The sequence below is a fragment of the Mastigoproctus giganteus genome, chromosome 13, assembly GCF_048544385.1.
Source record: "Mastigoproctus giganteus isolate SK-2022 chromosome 13, ASM4854438v1, whole genome shotgun sequence".
Classification (NCBI taxonomy): Eukaryota; Metazoa; Arthropoda; class Arachnida; order Uropygi; family Thelyphonidae; genus Mastigoproctus; species Mastigoproctus giganteus.
Window position 1 is genome coordinate 56115173 of NC_143587.1, and position 19393 is coordinate 56134565.

The window sequence follows — 19393 nt, forward strand, 5'->3', positions numbered from 1 at the left end:
ATGACCACCGCATATCCCGGAGCAATATGGCCTTAATTGCTAATGCTCTTAAAAAACAAACATCTGACACCAAGGAACTTGTGATCATATCATGTGACAATTTGCATACTAACACATTTTATTATCTGTTTATGCCAATTGCAAAATTTCTAAAGTTTTGGGCAGTAAGTGTAGTTTGACAATAATAAGCACAATCCATTCATTATTTATTTATATATGTTTATAACATTAACACCTTTGCAATACGTTCACAATTCACCCGCGTTATGATTGCAATTGTCATTGTTGAAAATAGCATTACATGTTATGCTCAGAGTCCACTTCAGAGTCTGAGACTGATAGTGAATCTGATCAACACATTTTAATTGAACTGTCGCACGTTGCAGGAAATGATTAGTCCCCATTGATGCTGGGGTCCTACCACAAATCCCTTTTTCTAGTAGTTTGGAGAAAGTTGTTGCTAATAATGAAATTAATATTATTTCGCAATATTATTAACCCTATTCAATACTAATAATAATACTTCTTAATAATAATGAAATTAAACTAAAATTCAAGCAATTTTAGTTCAATTTTAGTTGAAAACAAGAAATTTTCTTGTTTCTATCCGGACCGACCCTTAAAAGCTGATGCAGCTCTGTTGGTGTATAAACTAGGGGCGTCTAACCATTTTTTGGCTAGGGGCCAAAACATATAAACTGCTGAAGGCCGCAGGCCGCATGAGTTGTGGAGAGTAGGTTGCGGACCACAAGACCCATTTCCTTACAACTAATTATGCATTTTTCCAAAGAGAATTTAATTTTTGTTATCTACTATTATTACCACATAATATTAATAATATTCCTATTATTGTTATTATAACATTTCTAAATTGGGGGGAAGATAAATAAACATGAGAAAACAATACGAAAAAATCGAATATTATTAAAAACGAATATTTTCAAATATCAACGTGAAACTATATTTTATGACAAGCTAGTTTCAAACTCAGGGACGCACAACACTTGAAATCTGCCTACATGACCGCGAACAGCACAGTGTGAAGGAATGGGCCGCAAGCGGCCCGCGTGTCGGACATCCCAGGACATCCCACTGTAGATTCACGAAAACAAGCGGTTCCCAAACTTTTATTTATTTATTTTTTTCTCTCTTACATACTGCTTATCAAATGTTATACGACTTTCCCTATCAGCTTCTTCGAAAATATGCCGTAGGATTTCATTTTCGTAGGAAACGCTTTTTATTGTGGGGTGAAAGTCTTAGAGCAAAATAATATTATACAATATAAAGCAATAAATAAACGAAATTTATTTGCACAAAATAAATAAATGCAAAGAAAAAAAAATACTATGATGGATGCGCCTGGATATTTAAACATAAATTTCAATATTATTTTCATTGTAGTTATGTAGTTCTAGAAATTTTCAGAACTTCCTTTTAAAAAAGGTCACTTCGTTTCTTCAATTTTTCTTTTTGAAATTTTCTTTTCTCTTAAAGATTCAAGATTCGCGATTCACGTAAATTCGAATGTGCTGAACTAAAATCTGATCTTAAAAATTTTGCATTATCCGCAATTTAAGGGAAAGGAAATAAAAGTTTTATATAAGAATAACATTTTATTGCACAATAATTAATTAATTACTGTACTAACAAATAAAATGTTTTTGTTTTTATACAATTTCAGCATTTTTAGGCGCGTTAGTATATAGACATAATGAACCAATTATCGTTCGTCGGTCCGCCCGCATGTAACAGCTCGACTTCCAGCCTTCCCAAATTTCATTAAAATTGGACCAATATAAATTCGGCAATTATTATTATTATTAATTTTATTTATTGATTTTTTTTTTTTTTTTCGCTCATATCGCATAGGCTATTCATATACGCCTATTGCAAGGCCTTGCAATCCACCCTTGCAATATTGTATCTAAGAGCCTAACTGATTTTTTGATCTTTGCAGGTCTCTAATAAGATCATTTAATTGGATTGTGAAATCAAATGAGGTGAGACTGATATAGTTGGCGAAAAATACGGACCAATATATTTAATCACGGCAGTTGGTTCATTGTTCGAGTGATCGCTTGATTCTTCTTTCAAAGTAGAGCAGGGGGTGCAAAACTCAGAAGTGTTCCTGGACCAGATAAACAAAAATATGAACCAATTATTCAATGTTTCTTCAAGCTGCGTTGAGGGGGAGAGGAGTGCATCGGGCCAGTCCCTTTGGGAACGCTCTGAATGTGTGTTCCAGTTCTACCCCGATTCCAGTTCAGATTGGGAGTTAGGTATTCAGCCGCCTGTGAAACAGGTGTACTGAGGTTAGCACTGTGAGGACAGAAACCTCACGTTGAAGTAAGATGGCAAAAGCTAGCCAGAAACAGGCGCGAAAGCGGAATAATGCCGCACTCTTAGTTTTTAGGAATTTTAAACTAGGAGGTGTCCAGAAAAGTCCTTGCAGGGACTTTGGGCAACCGTGTGCGAGTCGTGCGGTTGCCACTAAGAATATCCTGAACTTTGGTTTTTCTTATGTGGGATTTGCATACTTTATTATTATTATTTATTTATTTTTTTTTTTGTTATGAATGATCTCAAACTTGGTTTTGAAATTCAATACTTTTGAATTTCAAAACCAAGGTTATATTAGGGCCACCTGAGAACGATCTCATGTATCACGTGCATCATATCCATAAATTGCATGTGCTCTTTAGTGGAACTGCCCTCCCCCCCTTTTTTGAACGAAAAACAAGCGTTATCGGTGGAAAACCTTGCTATCCACGCCTGAAATCGACTAAATCAGTCACGGAGTGAAAAAAAGCCCATAAAAGTTCCTAGCGTCCTTGACGGCATTCAAACCTGGGCTTTTTTCACCCGGTGTGGAAAGTACGGTGATTATAACCATTGTGCTACCACGCGGACTACATACAGGGTAGTCGAGATCCGCCACGATTTATACTTAATTGTGGCCCGCCTCCTTGTGGCGTAAACGGGTACTAAGAAGGCTTTCCAGCTGATCGGCTTTCTGTTAGCAAAGTGACCAGAAACAGCTAAACAACACACACACTGCACAAACATAACATAATTCATATATTTCTGATCGTTTTATAGTCTAACATCACAGTTGTTGTTGTTGTTGTTGTTATTTTGGTTTTTAGGAGCATTAGCAACTAAGGCCATATTGCTCCGGTGCAGTGGTCATTCCCTGACCTTTCCGCATCCTTCGTATTTGGTGGTGACGGGCTTGAACCCCGGTCTAATCAAGAAGCGTGTGCTACGCACTGCTGCTCCTTCCCACCTGGCAACGGAGGCGCCCTAACATCACAGCGTACTAGACGGAGTTGAACTAACGTCCGGCGCACGCCCTGTATAAGATGCTATATGACCACATTATACGGACCACACAAATAGTTCTCGAGGAGCTGGCAGGCGGCACTAAAATTTTATATTAGTGCGTGCATCTGCTTTAAGTATCACATTTATCAGTTTTTCAGATAGTTTTAACACTGTTAATCTGTGAAAACTGACAATACTGTACTTGGAACTTCACAACAAATGTTTGAGGGTTGCATGAAGCTCGCCAGTTTGATATGCCTGGACTACAGTGTATAATATGATTAAAATGACACAGCTATTGCGCTGAAAACTATTTTACTTCTTTTTTTAGCGCATTAAACGAAAAGTTATATAACTAAAATTAAATGATGTGTAGGAACTTTTATAATACTTCATAATAAAATTCTGTTACAACTTCTAAGGGATACAGCTTCTAATTAATGTTGATCAAAATGTCTTAAAAGAACCATGATTTTTTTCTTTAAAGATAATTTAAAATAAGCTAACTTCCCTAATATAAACAGAAGTAATCACCTCTTTATTTTACTTAAATATAGACTTTAAAATTAATAAAAAATATACATCGAAATATGTACTGCAAAACACATTTAATTTATAAAAAATACAGTATCGTATAGCAATAAGAAGAAACTTATCGTTAATATTCACCGATTAATGTATTAATTTTTGTTTATAGTTCTTATTAAAATCAAGTTTTAGAGCAGTGCCTAAAATGTAAAATGTGGGATTTAAGATTAAAGTTGAGCTAACTATTCATGATTTTCTGCTTTCTTTGTAAACCAATACATTTTATACACAGGAGGACTTTGAAAACAATTCATAAATAAAAACTTTCTTTTTTTCTTTCTCAGAATTATTTCGTTCAAACGACACTTAAAAAGCACTGTTAATAAGGGAAGTTGTTCGGGATCTATAAATATCTTAGTTTTAGTGAAATTTTCATTAAAAGGGGAACCATTTTAACGGGATTTTATTGTGCACATCCCAGGCAATCTGCAGAGAAAACAGTCAAGTTCTGTATGGAACTTCTTACTTGCTTTTAAGTACGATCCTAAATATATAAATATTACAGTTTATGCATTTAAATGACGCTGTGTTTTATAGTCGAGACATGCTCAGCTATTTAATAATTTTTCTCCGTCGATTCCTTGTGACCTAGATGCTCGTCTCAACACTAATCGACTTTTACCATGTCCTCAATTTACAATGCGCACTGTAACCTTAAGTTACTGTTTCACTTAATCTAGAACGATACAACTCAGCCCAACTCACAATCAGATTAGCAGAATTCCAAGCAATCTTCTGCTCATCAGTTAATTCTATTTGTCTGAATTCAGAAATAAAACTTAACTCATTAGGAGACGCCTTGATAAGTTTTAATTTATCAATCATTTAATGTAGCCTTAAATTGAAAGCACAGATGACCAGATGAACTTGAACAGCCACCTTGAAGAGTACTTTAAATACATGTCGGCAACCAATACATCTTTCACTGATACAGAATTAAGTGTATCGTACAGACCTTTACAATAAACGATATTTCCTATACATTAAAATAGCTAGAAGAGGATATGGCTGCAGGCATTTGCTACCTACATACATACGTATAGAATGCTATGATGAATTTGACCATCAGTAATAAAGAATACTAACTAGTACTGGCGCTGGGAACAGAATTAAATCGAAGATTAGCAGAGAGAAAACTTCGTGATTCTGTAATCATGGCCCTGGGCTTTTGTATAATTGCACTAAATAGCAGACACGATTTAACTTCGTGCACAAACTGTCAGTTGTCTGAAGCATTAGATGCATGCTGTACAACTTAATATACGAAGTTCGTTCTTCCTACTCAGCGCCTCTGGGAAAATCACAAAATCTTTATTTGGATGATAATTCAAGTCAAATGCGATCAAAACGTCCCTCGCACATCAGGAGGTTGGAAGCTCCTCTGCTTAATCATAAACTGATTTATGGCCTCCCCTCCCCCTAACTTTGCTCCACCTCATGGTTTTCTTAATTTGGACCGCAAACCGAAACAAGTGTGGAGGCCCTTGGAGGATGAAGACATCTGGCTTACTGCTAATTACAGGTTTGGCTTTTCATCTGAGCGATTTAAGCCTACAATTACATCTTCATCTGGCATTGCCCGTCTATCCAAAACGTGCCAAGGGACCCTTATTTCTCCTACACTCCTATTCTTCTCTCGCCTCCCACTACACGATCCTCTTACCCTCAAGGTACAACAGTCATCTGATTAGGCCGCTAAGCCAGGTGGTTATCTGACGTTTCATACATACAACTGGACCACCACGATATGGGAGCCATGTGCCCCAAACTGATGTACCACGCGGCATCAAAGTACTTAATAAGACTTCTATTTGACTTTCGCCTACAGCAGATCAAATTGACTAGCCACATCAATGTCACGCAGGCTGACCATGTCAGCGCTGAAGATATAGGCGGATCAGACGTACAACGAAAATTACGGTGTCCATTGTAACAGCCAGGTACAACAGGAGTAGTTTACATCGCAAGGCTATTATCTTTTGTAAGATGATCAACTTCAGTCATTCTACAACTGTCTGCCAATGCTGATATTGAAAACGGTATTTTGTATCGAATGTGTCTAAAAGACTGGGACACACGGTAAAAATTTTACGACTTTATTGTGAGAAAGATAATTTTGTATCGAAAGAGGATAAAGAAATTAAAATTCTAAAATTTATTTTCCAAGCGAATGATATGAGCGTTCAGCCTGTTTTCTTTATTTTTCTTCGAACTCTGTGTATTCAAACACATCCCCCCCCCCTGGGCAAGAGTGTCGTGCACTCTACGTAATTGATCGAAATCGTCTTTGACGTTTTTACATGCACAGGATTTGATTCCAATTAGCGTCCAGGTTATACCAGTTAAAAGGGATGCCATTTTCTTATTCACTCGCGTGTTGAATGAACTAGGTGCCGTGTTTCGTTCTGCTTCGGTTAAGTTCTTTTTAATTATCGGGCGGAGTTCAAGTGACCTTCAATCTTGTCTTGATTTGTTTTTTTTTTTTTTTTTGTTGTTGTTGTTCCGACTTTTTCAGATTATTCAATGATAAGAAGAAAAAAAGACATGTTTTGAAAGAACGCGATTCGAAAATTAGTTATTTCGTAGCTTCACATCAATCGTTTATGATCGGCTTATCTGCAGTCATAGCTGAGGTGGCGATCGGCAATTAATTTAGACATGCTTGGCGTTTGTGATGTGTCAATTTAAATTTTTACAGCCATTTTGCGGTTCAGGAAGCAGGGGACTTTCATTATTATTCATCGCTTAAATCCATTCATTATTATAAAAAAAGGCATGTAAAACAGCACACTCCATAGCTACTAGCTAAATATTTACAAATAAGAAGAGTTAATAACAAATTAAAATTATAATCAAGATATAATTTAAAAAATAAGTAAAAACGAATAACTAGCAGATTTTTTTTTTCACTGTTCATTTAATTGCTAACAGATGGCACCACTATATATTTTGTGTATGGCGTGATGGAACACTACTCGTATACTGTATTTATAAAAGGAGTAAAACATTTATTTACTTGTTTGCGAATTAGAACCTGCAAGAACCAGGTCGGGCCTTATAGCAAGACTACCCAGGTAAACCAAGATTACCAAGCACGACTACTCCATAGCTACTAGCTAGATATTTACAAATAAGAAGAGTTAATAACAAATGAAAATTATAATCGAGATAATTTTAAAAATAAGTAAATGTGAATAACTAGCCAGTAAATAGGATAACATTGTAGTATCCCAGTGTCAGTTACTGGGTTCACCATTTTTTTCTCCTTTGGAGCGGTTTTGGTTTGAATTTTATCGCCGTTCTAATTAGGAGTCTATCAGATTCTAATGTTTCTCAAAATACGACTTAAAAAGTATTTTTGTTATATCTTTAGAACTAGAACTTTTCGCTGACGTACTATACTGTATACAAGCGAAGAGATTTGTTCTGACGTATACGCTTCGTGTTTACACTGTATTTCGTCTGCAGGGAATTGCACAAATGAGTGATGTAGAATAGTGACATTATGACATTACTAATGTTCAGCTGCATATTAGAAACTCTGATAGAAAAGCATTCCGTAGCTGCAACTTTTCCCATAAGCATGAGGTTATTAAAAATGGAAGACCTCCATCTGATCTCAAAGAAGTAAAAAAAAATTTAAAAAATGAAGATTATTGAAGATATTCATGATCTTCAATAATCTTCAATCATTAAATCTGAAAACTTAGAACTCGAATAATTGAAATAGTTTTTTACTTATTATTCAATATATTATATGTACTGCCACCGATGATGAAGCCAACCAGCTTCGAAACGGTGCCGTCTGGGTGGTGGTGGTGCCCATCTGAGAATAAGTAACAGTAGTCTTCTCTACCAGAGAAGTGTTACTTATTCGAAGTAGTGCAATACCTAGGCAACTCGTTGTGAAGGTGCTCACAATATGAGATATGAATAAACGATGCATTCATACTACCTGGGTAGTAGAAATGATGGAAGTGCCATACTCATGCATAAACAACCTCTTTCATATTATATGTACTGGCGAAACAAGTACAAATATCCAATATAGTGTCCGAATATTACAATAAAAATTTAAAGTACCCAACTGGTATTTTTTCAATTGGTAACTGAATTGGTAACCAATTGTTTCAACTGGTATTTCATCCTTAAAATTAACTTTGTCCACAGCGCCTTTCTGTCGCCATTTTCATGACGTTTCTTGGAGAGTTAAATGATTTTACAGACTGAAAAATGTAAGAGACTAATAGTTACATGTTTATATTTTATTTTATTTATTTATTTATTATTATTTTTTTAGGTTTATTTAAATTTTGTTTCACGGAAAGTAACACGTATGAAAAAAAACTTTTTCAAATTTTTCATTATGAAAAAATACATTTAATAAGTACACTCAAAGCAGAATTCAAAAAATTTTTGCGCCTACAACTTATGGAAAGGGAGGGATATTTTTCCTATATAACCTTGTTTTAAAATTAGGAGAGCGAATGAACTGGTAATATGGAACATGGAATATTTTTGAGAAAAAATATGAACGAAATAGTCCTGGCATTGCAAGTGACAGTCTGATGGCTTAAATCAAAGCTATTTGATTCGTAATCAAATGGCTTTGATTTAAGTTACATAATCCACAGGAGGGAAACCCAGCGTGCCCCCGCAAACTGTAAGGCCTGACCAGGCTAGTATTAAAGTGATACTGGTAAATATTTTACAAATACATCTAAAACTAGTTGTGTAAAGTGTCGGAATTTGCTTCGAAGCACTTAAAAACAGAGGAGTGTTCTTATGAAGGAGCAGTTTTTTATTTACCAAAGAGGATAGCAGCAGGATTGGAAAGAGAGAGAGAGAGAGAGAGAGAGAGAGAGAGAGAGAGAGAGAGAGAGAGAGAGAGAGAGAGAGAGAGAGATTTTAAAAGCAATTTCGTCGTAAAATTTTAAAACACCCAAAGGGCGTATTCCAATTTGCTGAAAAATCACATAGCTACTCGTTAAAGTATAGTTGGTACCAATAACTAACAAACATTTTCAGTATACTTCAAGACTATTGTTCCTTTGTCTTTCAAACAAACAAGTCCTGAAGTACAGTATACTGAAAATATTTTCGGGTATACTGAAAAATCTTTTTCGGAAACTTGGATGGTCAGTTCCAGTGCCAGCAGTCCATATCTGTTTAGAGGACGAGGTTCAACAGAACCTCGAAAAGTAGCCAACTGTATTAAGTATTGACTGATGTGGTAACATATCAATAAAAATTTTAAAACAAGATTCTTACATGGTGCAACAGTGTCTTTTATTTTCATTTAACTTCTAATATTGTTGCTTTGTTTTGTCTTCCCAGTAGCAAATTGACCGAATGTGTCTGCTCTCCCGCCCAACATAAGTTCGGGCAGGAGAGCAGACACGTTCGGTCAGTTTTCAGTAACTGTTTTTAGTGAAAATCGAGGATGTGTCTACGTATGCATATCCGTTTTGACGTCATCGAGCTGAATAAAAAAATATACAGAGTATAGGGACAAGTCACCCGCCTCGTTGACCTTTCCCCATAACGTCATCTCTTAAGATATCGGCTAGTATCAGCCGCCTCTCTGCCGCCTACCCCACCTCACAAGTGACGACGGTAATCTGAGCCACGTTCTGCGTTGGCGGCAGTGGTGTCCAACCACGCCAACACCGATGTGCGGCTGCCGGAAGACGCTGATAAATCCTCTGGTTGATAAGGGCAGCCAGCACGTGCTGCAACCTGCATACGACGTGACGGGTGTCACGGCACTGTACATCGTCAGTCCGCAAGTGCCGTAAGGAATGATGGTAAATATTGACCTACGGAGGGCACGTTTCTAAAGCGTTCAGAAGAGCTTCGCTCGAAGTTTCACGACGGTGCATGGTCAACTAACTGCAGTTGTCACGAGATCGAGTAAGCGGAAATTAAATTTCAGTGTGACTGAAGAAGAGGAATTTTTAATATTAAGCATGGCTACTATTATTAAATTTATAGTTACCGTAAATTATATCTTGAATTGGAAACTTGTTTGTTGACAGATAAGAGAAGCTGAATGCAATGAAATGTTTCCTGGAGAAGAGAAGAAAAAAAATCAAAAGAACTTTTTTTTTTTTTACTGAAAAAAAAACAAACTGTATGACTTGTCACTCATCTGGGAGTAAAACCTATTTTATTCTCGGAGCTTAAACAATACAAATCTGAGAGCTTAGTTCAATACCACTATGGTTTTCTATCTGTATCATCTGCTTTTCAATTCTCTCTCTCTCTCTCTCTCTCTCTCTCTCCTTTAATGTTGCTGAAATTAGTGATTTTCTACATATCCAATCTCCAAAATGGTATGCATATATAAATTTTGCCACTGAAGGATAGCGGCAGGCATTTTAACGAAACAGTTTGGACAAGGTGACGCAATGAAAAATTACGAACGATCGCACAACTCACATTATTTGAAGTGCCAAGAATGAGTAAACTGGTATTTCTCTGCATTAAGAATATACGTCATAATGCTACTATGGATAATTGATAATCAATATAGCTACGTACATAAAATGATGCATTCGGATTAGCAGTAAAAATTCAAAATTCTATTTAATTTAGATATTATCATAACGCCTCTATTACTAGAGGAACACCCAGAAATTGGAATGAAAAGGCGCAACAATAAATATTCATACATATATATATATATATATATATATATATATATATATATATACACACATATATATATATATATATATATATATATATATATATATATATATATATATATATATATATATATATATATATATATATATACACGAAATAGTCCTGCCATTGAAAGTGATAGTCTGAAGGGGACGAATCAAAACCATTTTTGATTCGTCCCCCTCAGACTATCACCTTTTTTTGTTTCAGGGGTTCATATGCACCCTTGCACCCCGGTTCCACGACTATCTCTTACTCCATAATATCCAACTCATGTCTTTATCAACTGCCCTTTACAATTTTAATCTGATACCTTGATAGTTTCCATATTCCATGATATTGTGTCGCTGTCTCCCCCCCACACCTTATCAAATGAGTTTTTGATATTCCTCATACTTTTATTAGCCTTTACTTTCTATTAAAGAGGTACACGTGGGGATATCATTAATTCAGAATGAACTGCCAGGGATAATGGGCATCTGAATGTCAAGTATTTAAAGACAATGTGATTGCTTTACGAGCAGGTGTGTCTTTCATGATAAGGTCTTACGTCTATCTCCGCCCTTATTCTTTAATGGATGCTAGAGATAACAATGGACTATGACACAAGCTCTAACGCTCAGTCTGTGAACACTCGATGCATAGTTAGACATTTTTATAGCCAAGAATATCGGGAGTCTATCTCCGAGTACATTTTTTCGTAGACTCCAAAGCGAGTTTAATCCAGGGCCACATTTCAGACACAATACACACACACATGCACAATAGTGTTGGCTATCAGCTGCTAGCGTTACTGGCCAAGGTTGCGGAATCTATTAATCACCATGACTATATGCGTGAGCGCACTTTTTTTCCCCTTTGTCCGACGTGAGGCGACTGCAGGTGTAGTTTCTCTATCTGCGAAATTAAACGTTGCAGGTGTGTACGCTATGAAAGGATCAAAAAGCAGAATGCTTAAGAAAATAGGCACGCAATTACCACATCAACTTTCCTTAAGGGATTTCGTTAACGGTTGCACAGAGAAGTGCTCTCTCTCTCTCTCTCTCTCTCTCTCGCAAGAAATAAACTGTTCAAAGAAAACGGCTTTGTATATCATTGAGCTACCTTTTGTTGTGTCTGAATTGCATTTCAGAAGTACTGATGGATAGACTTAATCATTCTTCTTTTAGAGGCGTTTCTGGACAGAAGTAGTGTCTTCATTTCTTCTTAGAGGGAAAAATTCGCTGAATTGTTTTAAATATTGTGTGGTTACCTAAAAAAGTAACAGCATGATGTCTTGCATTAAAAAGACGAATAATCTCTGTTCTAGAAGACTCTGTGGAAGGATGACTTAAATTCCACAGCTGGAAAACAATGCATTTTTACTAGGTTTAAGACAAGAACGAAGCATATCGCAATTGGCTTGTATCCAAATCACACGTTTCATTTGCTACTTATCGGGGGTCTACTTCGTTTGCTACTTGAATATCCACCAATTATTTGAAATAAGTTAGTTAATGTAGGCAGTGCATTACATTTCAGGCACTTCAGCAAATATTAATAATACAGTACATGATTTATTGAAAAAAAAAAAGACAATAGAAAAAAGCAATAACTTTTATGAACAACACGAGAGCATTTCGTTTCTGCGCATCCGCCATATTCCTCCAATCAGCGCACGGCAACAAACATTAGCCAGTGCTTCCGCTACAATAGTTTATTATTATTATTTTTTTATTTTTTTTTTTTTTTTGTTAGTGCATCGGCTTCTGTGGCCATATTGCACCTCCCAAGGTTTTTTGCATTTTCTTCTCTGATCCAAGCCCGAGGCGGGATTCGAACCCGCGACCTTAGGGTTGCGGGTTCGAATCCCGACTAGCCCGCCGCTACAATAGACGGCATATGAATAGCCTATAAGATATGTATGAAAAAAAAAAAGTAATAATAAATAAAAATTGTCGAATTCTATTGGTCTGATTTTAATGAAATTTGGGAAGGCCTGACAAATCGTTATAACAGAGCGATGTACAAAATTTCATGAAATTCCATCCACTGGCAGTCGAGTTATTACATGCGGTCAAATGAATAATAAATTGTCGGATTCCCATTAGTCTCATTTTAATGAAATTTCGGATGGATCAAAAAGTTTTTCTAAAAGAGCCAAATAAACTTTTATAAAAGTACACCCCACTGGGATGGACTTTCATAAAATTACATGGCGACGGAGGGACAGACATGGTGAAGATAAAGGCAGGCGCTTTACACATATATGCTAACACGCCTAAACAGTTATTAATCAATCTAAACTTGATTCTGAACTAGCTAACAGTAGAAAACTTGCTTCTTTTTCCAAATGGTGGTCCATCATTCTGATCTCTCGCTAAAGGTGTTGGCCGCAACTTCTGTCCATCTAAGCTCCCACCTCTTGAACATGCTGATGGTTCTACTGCATCTTCAGCTAAAGATAAAGCCGACTTACTAGCTTTCTACTTTTCTTCTATCTCTTGGTAAACTACCTCTTACTATGTCCAATATACTCCGTCCAATGTCTCCCATAGTCTTCCGACAGAAAGATGTTAGAAAAATTCAGAATAATCATGATGCTAAGAAAGACGGCATTTCTCCACTCGTTCTCAAAACCTGTTCGCCAGAGCTTGCATCTCTTTTGTGCTGCCATTTCACAATTTTTTATTACACTGGTGTTTTTCCTTCTTGAAAATGTGCTCATATCCAGCCATATCCAGGGTAGATAGAAGGGGTGGTGGGGTAATGCTTCTTATCAGAAGCAGCCTGAGTGCGACGATAGCTTTCCCGGATTCAGACGTTTCACATGCTAGTATAGAACCTGTATGGTGTGAGATAGTTGGAAACAAAGGTATTATGCGCGTAGGAGTAATCTACAGACCAGGTGATTGTGAAAATTATGACGAAAGCCTCTACATGCAAATGGAATGGGCAAGTAAGGGTCAATGTCTTATTATGGGTGATTTCAATTTGCCTCTAATTGATTGGAGTAAATGGGAAGGAAACTCGACATGGGGAACAAAATTTTTAAATCAACTAGATAACTGTTATTTGTATCAACATGTCAGGGAAAGTACTAGAGAAAAGAATATCCTAGACCTCATCATCATCCATGAATCAGATGACATAAAAGGGCTGACAGTAGAGGAACCAGTAGTAGGAAGTGATCACGGAGTTCTACGGTAGATGATGATGAGAGAGGTAGCAGTAGTAAAAAGCAAAGGAATGGGGTTTTAATTTCAGAAAAGGAAATTACGATGCCTTAAGCCTCGTAATTTCCTTTGGCCTCTATTAACTGGGTAGATATCGCGCAGAGAACGAATACAATTGAACTGTGGTATGCTTTTAAAACATTAATCACAGATGCCTTGAATGCGTATTTACCATTAAAAAAATACTCCACGAGGAGGATTCCAAGTTGGATGAATAGCGAAGTTGCCACATTACTTGAGCAGAAAAAGGTGGCATGGAAAGGTTACAGAGCAATAAAAAAGTACTGAAGCCTATAACAGCTACAAGATGATCTGTAATAGAGCCACAGAAAAGGTTCGACAGGCAAAGGCAGTTTATGAAAAATCACTAGCAAACAGAGCAAAGAGATTTTTAAATCAACTAGATAACTGTTATTTGTATCAACATGTCAGGGAAAGTACTAGAGAAAAGAATATCCTAGACCTCATCATCATCCATGAATCAGATGACATAAAAGGGCTGACAGTAGAGGAACCAGTAGTAGGAAGTGATCACGGAGTTCTACGGTAGATGATGATGAGAGAGGTATAAGGAATAATGAGAGAGGGGATAAGGAATTCTTCACATATATAAATGCCAAAAAGAGCAGGACAAACCAGATCGGACCTGCTCTTTTTGGCATTTATATATGCCAAAAAGAGCAGGACAAACCAGATCGGACCTTTACGTAAGGGAAAGGGGATAGTATTAAATACACCAGCTGCCGTTGCAGATGAACTCAACAGTTATTTTGCATCGATATTTACGAATGAAAAACCTTTTGTGGCAATGGGAATTTGTGGGGACAAAGTTGAAAAATATGTAATTAATGATATTGAAATTTCGCAAGATTATTTAATGAAAAAACTTTCGAGCCTACAGGCCAGTAAGGCTCCTGCAGTTGATGGAATATACCCTATAATCTTAAGGGAGGCGGTAAGTGAGTGCATTGAACCATTGAGGCTAATTATGCGAGCATCACTAGACTCTGGGGAGATTCCGTTGGATTGGAAAAGTGCCAATGTATCTCCCATACATAAAGGTGGCTCTAAGAGTGAAGTGGGAAATTATCGACCTGTCAGTCTGACTTCAGTGGTAGGGAAAATCATGGAAGCAATGATCAAGGGTTGGAATTCAGGATCATTTGGATCGAATTGAAATACTCAGCATGGTTTTGTAAAGGGAAAGTCATGTTTAACAAATCTGGTTCGCTATTTTGAAAGGGTCACTCACGAGCTGGATTTAGGGAATAATTTCGACATTGTTTATTTAGATTTCAGCAAAGCTTTTGACTCAGTTCCACATGAGCGGTTGCTTAATAAACTGGAACAGGTTGGAATCACTGGGAAAATCCTTAGATGGATAGCAGAATGGCTTCATGGCAGGAGGCAGAGGGTTGTGATAAATGGCTATTCCTCAGATTGGGTTGATGTAAGAAGTGGGGTTCCCCAAGGATCAGTATTAGGACCACTGTTGTTTTTAATTTTCATAAACGACATCAATGAGGGGATAGAGGGCGTGATGTCTAAATTTGCAGATGATGTTAAAATTTGTAGAATAGTTAATGATCACTGTCAAGCTGAGCTTCAGGAATGGTCAGAAAAATGGCAGCTATGCTTTAATCCAACAAGGTGTAAGGTATTACACCTGGGAAACAGTAATCCCAAAATAACTTATTCACGTGGTGGAGTTCAACTAAACCCAGTACTGGAGGAAAGGGACTTGGGTGTTACGATACGGTCAGACATGAAATTATCTGAGCATTGTAAACAGGTTGCAAGGAAGGCCCATGGTGATCTATCGAACTTTTGCAAGTAGAGATAGGGACGTGATAATCCCATTATATAAGGCTTTTGTTAGACCACACTTGGAATACTGTGTTCAAGTATGGAGACCGCACCTAAAGAAAGACATCGAGTTTCTTGAAAGGGTGCAAAGAAGGGTAACTCGCCTGGTGAGATTGGCAAAAGGGCGTCCTTATGAAGAAAGACTTCGAATATGTGGGTTGCAGAGTTTGGAAACTAGACACCTTAGAGGAGATTTGATTGAGGTGTTTAGGGCTCTGAGAGGCATCAGTAAAATGAATGAGGACAAAATTTTCAAGATCTGAGGCTCTGTTTAAGGCTCTGAGAGGCATCAGTAAAATGAATGAGGACGAAATTTTCAAGATTATAAATGATGCTAGAACTAGGAGACATTGGACTGCAGGAAGTTTTATTTTAGCCAGCGAGTTATAAATTACTGGAATAAGTTGCCTACATGGGTGGTAGAGGCTGACAGTTTGGGGAAATTCAAAGGTCATCTGGATAGTACCTTGGGGTGAGGGAAGCGCATAGGATGATAAGTTTAATAATTTCCTTTTCTTTTATTAATTATTATTTAATTTTTTATCATTGTTTTATTCGGGTGTTTTTTTTTTTTTCGCTGGTGCAGCATAAGCCATAGGCTTTCTTGCACAATGCGGCCATTACTAATACTAATACTAATTTCCTAATACTTATTTCCTGAAAAGAGTGACAAAAACCCCCCTACAATTCTCGATCCACTGCACGTATCTTTACTTTCTTAAAGTAATGGAGAAATCCATCCGCCGTCAAACTCTTAAACTACCTTATGAATGACCACTAATACGTCTGTGTCGATCCACTGGTGATATATTGACTTATGTTCCTCATCTTTGGACAAATTGCATGGAAAAGTTTGGGGGAATTTAAACAGTTTCTCCTACTATTTTTAAGGCTTTTGATCGTGTTTTTCCATAAATATGTTGTCTTTCTCTTGTACATTAATGACCTTCTTCCACTAACTAGAAATCTATCCATAGTTTTGGTGATAGCATATTGCATTCAACCTTCCACTTTAAAAACATTGCTTTGTACAAACAGCCTCAGTTTCTTGAATATCCACCAGCAATCCCTTAAATGCAAATCTCCCTGCAGGGCCTGTTGTGGGCAATTGATTTATTGCAGATATCAGATCATGCCTTGTAATTAGGTCGGTTGCAAGTGCATCTCTGCTTACATCATCTTCAACCATGGGAATGTCACTGACAGAGGTATTCCGTAATGGGAAGAAGGAAACTTAGTTAACTTCAATCCTTCTAAACACTCAGTCCTATCTTATTTCTTGTAAAAAATAATCTACTGTCTTATACTCATCTTCGATAACATACACATTTCCTGATAAAGTCACGTCTGTATTAGGGATTACCCTGACTTTTAATCTCTTGACATACGCACATAACAAATACTGCTTCGTCTGCTTAAAGCACTGGGATTTCTTTTTTCGCTCTCGGCGTTTCTTTTCTTCTAAGGAACTACTCACTTTGTACAAATCTCAAATCCGTCCTGCCATGAAATATTGTTCCTACATCCACAAATGGTGTCCACAAAATCTCTCTCAAGCTTCTTGACTATGTAAAAGAGGGCAGACAGGTTAATTAATGACCCATCTCTTACACAGTGTCTCTACTCTCCGTCTCACTGATGGTCAGTTTTTGGTGCATGTATTTTCTATAAATACTTTCATGGGCACTGTTCTAAATTAGCATCTGATTCCTCCAAGCCCGTCCAAACAACTCAGAACAAGTGTCGCAACCAGCCAGCACCCATTCACTGTCCAACTGCAAACTCACAGAACCAACTTTTCTCTTCCTCATTTATCCCCTCTATTTCCGTTATCTGAAATAACTTTCAAAACTTCACAGGTACTCCCTGAAATTACAATCTGAGTCTAAAGACTAATGTCAACAAGTATAATCTAAATAGTTAGTCCATTGATGACTAAGAAACGCCAAAACGAGATGCTCGTCAAAATGATATGAACAAACTGAACTCGAAAAAATGCTCTATCAGTTATTTTATTATCTCTCAATTCTTCACCGAATGTATTTTTTTTTTTTTTTTTTTTTTTTCCATCCCGCAACGGGTACTGGTACTAGGTGAGCAGGGTGGTTGTTACGTCCGGTTACTGTTACTGGTCGAGGAACTCTGACTATCCTACAGGTGTTCAGGACCGCAGCTTTTTGGAGTTCCGTGTAAGTGTTCTCTGCGAGGCCTATTGCTGCTAGGTTCTTATGGAGGCCCTTTGGCACCTTTCCAGTGGTTAACACAGTGATTGGGATGGTCATTACTTGTTCCATATGCCATATTTCTTTGACTTCCTGTCTTAGGTCTGCGTACTTCTTGATCTTTTCCTCTAGGTTTCTGGAGGTTTCCGGTGTTGGACACCGCTATGTCGATCAGGTAAGTAGCCATTTCCTTCTTGTCGATGAGGGTTATGACTGGTCAGTTGTGCGGGATCGTCTTGTCCGATAATATGGCGCAGTCCCAGTGTACTTTGTGAGTAGGGGTCTCTAATAATGCCTGAAGTTTGCATTTGTAATACAGTACACTTTCTTTGATCAACTGGTATTTTTGCGCTAACGTCTGATCTCTTATCCTGGAGACGTGGGCTTGTCTTAGAGTGTACTCCGTCTGGGTGATCACCTTGCATCCCGCGGTGGCGTGCTAAATTATTTCAGGGACCTGTGGCATTGTTGACATGTGTCATCTGTCACACCGGAGTCCTTAGTAAAGTATATTTTATAGTTCATAGTGTTGCTTACCTGGTCTTGGATGGTGAGCATGAATCTTTCGGTCTCGGGGAAGAGCCAATTGCTCGTGAGCCATGCGTTGGAAGCCTCCTTATCTATGTAGTTTTGGTGGAGGTCATTGTAGCGTCTTGCATGGAGTGCCTTCTTCTGTTTGTGTGAGTGGAGTCTCCTTGTGGAGGTTGAGCTGTGTGTGCCGTTTGTATGTTTTCCTTATGGCTTGGCAGATTGGCGCTGTGTTTTCCTAGAAGTAATCCCTCAGATTCTTAGTCGCCTTCGTAGTTCAATGAGGTCAGTCAGTCCCCTTTCTCCTTTTTTTTTCGGGCTACGGTCAGTGTCTCGAGGGCCAATTTCGGGTGGTGTTGGCTGCTCTTTGTCATCATTATCCTTTATTATTATTATTGCTGCTCTTATATTATTTCTCCCTGATTAGGGTTCCACCTCGTGACAGGTATTGCTGCCAAGTACACAGGGTGGTTGTTGTTATGTCTGATGTTACTGTTGGTCGAGAAACTCTGACAATCCTACAGGTGTTCAGGATTGCGACTTTCTGGAGTTCCTTGTAGGTGTTCGCTGAGAGACCTATTGTTGCTAGGCTGTTATGAAGGGTCTTTGGCACCATACCTGTGGTTGACACGATGATCGGGATGGTCGTTACTTGTTGCATATGCCACATCTCTTTGATCTCCTGTCTTAGGTTCGTGTACTTCCTGATTTTTTCTCCATGGGTTTTCTGCAGGTTGTCAGTATTGGGTACCGCTATGTCAATCAGATAGGTAGCCTTTTCCTTCTTGTCCACAAGGGTTATGTCCGGTCTATTGTGCGGAATTGTCATATCCGTTATTTTGGCGCGGTCCCAGTAGAGCTTGTGGGTTGGGGTCTCTAGTACTGCCTGGGGTTCGTACTTGTAGTACGGTACACTTTCTTCGATCAACTGGTATTTCCTTGCTAGCTTCTGATGTA